Source organism: Branchiostoma belcheri, unplaced genomic scaffold, assembly GCF_001625305.1.
Source record: "Branchiostoma belcheri isolate BF01 breed outbred unplaced genomic scaffold, Haploidv18h27 scaffold4, whole genome shotgun sequence".
Taxonomy (NCBI): domain Eukaryota; kingdom Metazoa; phylum Chordata; class Leptocardii; order Amphioxiformes; family Branchiostomatidae; genus Branchiostoma; species Branchiostoma belcheri.
This window is the reverse complement of record NW_017804020.1, coordinates 7888878-7893911: the sequence shown is the minus strand read 5'-3', so window position 1 is coordinate 7893911 and position 5034 is coordinate 7888878.

The window sequence follows — 5034 nt, the reverse complement described above, 5'->3', positions numbered from 1 at the left end:
AACCGGTTGACGGATCGTCGTGATTTTTGGTATGTAGGTAGCTTACGTGATGCTTAATAAAATTATGTGACAATTATGCAAATATGGATGTAATTTGCATAATTTATGGGGAAATTCTATAAATCAGCTGTATTCCATGATAGGACAATTAAAGTTTGTGACATTGGTAATTGACAACGAAAGAAACACAGGAAAATATTATGTTAATAATGACTTAATTTGCATAATTAATGAGAAAATTTTATAATTATGTAATGATAACTGCCTGGAATTTCATACTTGTAGTATTTGAAAGTTTAGTTGAGGTGAACATCATTAAACATAATTTATTCAAATCAGGACCTCATTTGCATAATTTATTAGGAAATGCTAGAATGCATTGTTTGTTAGTATAAGACTGTTTTTTGGTTGAGATTATGATAAAATGATATAATTCATGAAAATTAGGTTCCTATTTCTTAAATCAGGGGGGAATAATCTAATGCATAATTTGTCAGTCATAAAGATTAACATCATTTGGCGAAGGTATGAGATCGGGGAACTCTAGTTCAAGTTTAAAAACAAAGCTACGAGGGGTGTTCCATTTCAGGAAATGTGGAGGCCTGAAAATGAAGGAGGTTCAACCAGAACGTCCTTGTGAAAATGTATCTCTACCACCGCCCTAATTTGACACTTCCCATTAAGTACAATATCATACATCTAATTGCCCAAATGTTGTGTTGTGTCCGCCAAATATCCCGACCGATTTCTTTGCGTTCAAGTTAATAGGCATCTTCTTCCCCAACAGTAGTTAGGTGGAATAGTCCGAAACTAACAATAAGTAAGGTCAAAGAGTAACATGGCAGCCTACCCATTTGATTTATCACTGCCCTTGTTTGGTTGTTTGTTTGTTTGTTTGTTTGTTTGTTTGTTTGTTTGTTTGTTTTTCTTGCGTGAAATCACCAGGTGCACAGGCTTTGACTTAGGTCGGCCCTAGAAGCGTCTTTTTGGTATAATTTCGTCGGCTTCAACTTCCTATGGTTCCTTTAATTGCCCCTGTTACACATTCAGGACCTTCCCCAGACTTTGCCCACGAACACAAGCCGACCACGAGAGCAGTCTGACCAGATTTAGGTCAGGCCTATCTTTGTATATTAATCAGAACGACTTTCAGTCAAATTTCGCCCCCGAACACTCTCCGAAAACTGCTGACTTACTCCCGAATGGTGGCTGGTGTTCTGCTAACTAAAGCCCCTGTCACACCTTCCCCCGAATCTGTTCCCGAACACCAGACAACCAGATCTAGGTCACGCCTACCTTTCTATTTGGATCGAGACGAATTTGAGTTAAATTAGAGTCAAATTTGACACTTGAACATAACCACGAACACCGCTGACTTCAACTCCCGGAGGGCTGGCTGGTATTACTTAAGCAACGGTCACAACCCGCCGTACGTGCTTCTGCGTGCTGTCTACGTGCAAAAACGTGGGCAAACGTAGGGCATCCGTGCGTGGTGAGTGCCGCCTCCGCACGGAATCCTGCGGATTTGGGAGCACGCAGACACGACGTAGAACTTTAAGTGCATGTAAAACTTTTTCTACGTGCGGTCTGCGAGTACGAGCGACGCGCATGCCCCGTACGTGCCGTGCGGAAGAAGCACGTGTGAGTACGGCCTCCTTACGGTAAAGTTGCAATCACACAGACATCGTACGTTGTAAGCACGTACAACTCACTTACCACTTGCGCAACGTACGATGCACGCAACCGCTCACGGCCAGACGTGGCGTGCAGACCACACTCTTACACGTGCACTTTGCGCAACCGTGCGAGTGACGTGAGAGTGACGTGCGTCGACGCCACTCCTTCCCCACGTTTTCAGAAAAACCGTAGCAGACGTAGCCTCCCAAAAAACGTAAGGACAAAAAGCACGTACGGCGGGTTGTGACCGTCGTTTTACGGTCGAAAACCAGCCAAGTATGATCGAACCTCCCAAACGACTCACGAAAAAAAATTCGGCTGGCGTAGCCGACCCAGCCGACTTTATTATATTCCAGCATCCAACATCAAATTTTGTTATAATCACAAGACGTGGTGACAACACAGTCAAGTTCTTTTAAATTACATTAATGGCGCCACCAACACGGGACAATACAATACCCATTTTCACCTGAGCGAAGTGTCGTGTAAAATGCCTTTGCGCCGACCCACTCCAAACCATGATGGGCTGGCGTTCGGCTAGCGTTCTGGAGGCCATATTCTTGAATGTGTGACAGGGGCTTTACAGCTAAGCATGTCCGAACCTCCCGACCCACCCCCGAACATTTGATACATTTTGAAACATTCGACTGGCGCAGCTGAGTAGTAGCCAACCAGCCGACTCTGCTAACTCCTTGCGGGGCATTCGGCTAGTTTTCGGGAGACCAAATACTTGAATGTGTGACTGGGGCTTTAATTTGAATGGGACATTGCTTGTTCACACCCGAAAATGGAGAACTGTGCAAAAACCAAGCAGTCCATCGCTGTTTTTCTACCAACTCTTTTTATAAGGCAGACTGGTAATTTCGGCAAGGTTATGACACAATCTTTCCTCGTAGATCATGATATCTATCTCCACATTTTTAATATAGACCTATCGATATTTTATCATCTTTCATCCACTAAACACCAATGAAGTTTTTACTAATGGCCGACAGTTTGACGAAACGCATTCGGCAGTAAGTCGACTTTGCAAATATCGTGTTCAATGGTCCACAGAACATGAAACCTGTCTCAATGTCAGATCAGCCTTTCACAAACTGTTAGTCTACATTGACTCAAAACAAGTGCGGCACTACTGTGCCACTATTGTTTTCAAAACACACAAAAACACGGAACATGAAACCTGTCTCAGGTCAAATCAGTCTTTCACAAACTCTTGTTTACAGACAGACAGACAGACAGATGCCTGTATAGCAATAACCAACCTATAGATCCGTATACCCACATACACTGACGTGGGAATTGTAACATGTAACCAGGAAGGTTGCCAAGGAAGGAATACCTGGACAGGAGGCGGTAAATACAACTGGTTACGGTACGTAAGGAAAATACATGACTGTAAACCATACTAGACCCGCATGACCTCTGAAGTAAGCACTGTAATTATGTATCCAGGAAGGTTGCCAAGGAAGGAATTCCTAACTGCTGACGGGGACATAGATATGATACTTGTTTTGCTGACCATGAATATAGACCCGTCTTAACAATTTTAACTTACTTACTTACTGAGTCCTCTTCTGAGCCAGCATGGCTCTTAAGGCAGAACGTAGCTCTTCATTCTGGCCCGGTCCGCTGCCATCTTTGGTGCCTCATCGAGAGTGAAACCATGGCTCCACACTTCTTTGTCCATGGTTCTTCGCCATGTTTCCTTAACAATTTTAAAGCTGGTTTAAAATATACGTGAAGACGTCTGGCTATATGTGAGAAGGTTTTCACAGTCTTTAATGTCTCCAATATTTCCCATTATTTCATGTTGGGACAGTATACCATATTTTAGCCTAATCCATAGTTCCGCTCACAGTTGAAATTTTGCATCTAATGGAAACCCATTCAAAACCAGTGCCTTCAGAAAAAATACTAGCGATGCTACTATATCTAGGGGTGATCTTGAAAGCAATGTTTGACTCAGGGTGCATAATTATTCATCAGGGTTCAGCCTTAAAGACTTGCATTTAGCTCCCAATGACCTGAATCTTCAGCGGTTATCCCATTGAAACCCACATTCAATGTCGTCGTCATTCCCGGGCGCACGTGTCTGCGTGAGGGGAGGTTACTGGATTATATAAATGGTCCCTTTCCTTATACTATCATGAAAGTTCATCTGTGTCGGTAATTACGTGTTTAAAGTTAAAACTTTCGATCCAACACAATAAAGTTCTCTCGCCCATTTCCTTCTTAATCTGTGATGAAATTCTACAAATTTTGTTGATATCTGGAAACACAGAGAGACAGACACACGCACAAACACATACACAAACACACGCATACAAACACACACACATACACACACAAGCACGCACACAAACACACATATACAAACACACACACAAGCACGCACACAAACAAACACACACACACACACAAACACGCACACAAACACACACAGTGACGCGCACAAACACACACATAGACACATACACATAAAAAGTATGCCTCTTTTTTTCTCGGAGGTAACAATTCCAAATTTTTCATTGTTCCTAAAGACATGTACTTATCATCCAATGTAATCAAAAAGTAGGTTTTGGTGTATGTACATCGAAACCTGCTGTAGTCCGGGACTAATCTCCAAGCAGATGTTTCGATGGCCGCGAAAGACAGTATCAAATTGGACAAGCAGTATCCATTTGCCAGACAGTATCAATAGGCGACCCGGATACTGTCTGGCTAATGGATACTGCCTGGTCAATTTGATACTGTCTTTTGCGGCCATCAAAACATCTGCTTGGAGATTAGTCCTGGAGAAGTCGCTCCTATTATGTGCATTTCACAGGTGTTTCGTCAGCCTGAAATCCACCCTTGTCTTCTCCCAAAAATTAGCTCTCGGCGGTACCTATACCTAAAGAGGCTTGCTTTCAGGCTTTTGGTTCTCAAGTTAGCGGAACAAAAGGCGCTATGTCACCTCACACAGGTCATTGACACATCTAGTGACGTAACGATACACGAGACAAGCTTAAAGCGGATTAAGTTACCTCAGCGCTTGTTTATTATCTACAGTGCCGCCTTTCTACCCCAGGCAAATATCCGTTAAAACGTGTTGGCGCCTCCGAGCCATATCATTATCCAGGTTTTAGCATCTTGGTAAAACAGAACACCCACACAAAGTACCTTAAAGTTTGTTGACTTGGATACGTTCCAACCAGGAAGGTTGCTATGGTCGTACCTAAAACATTGTAACGTTATGCCATGGATAACAAGACAGGGTAATGGCACCAGTAACTTACTGAACTGTGCAGTAGCAATAAAAAATGAAGCTCTACTACAACACATACACACACACACACACACACACACACACAC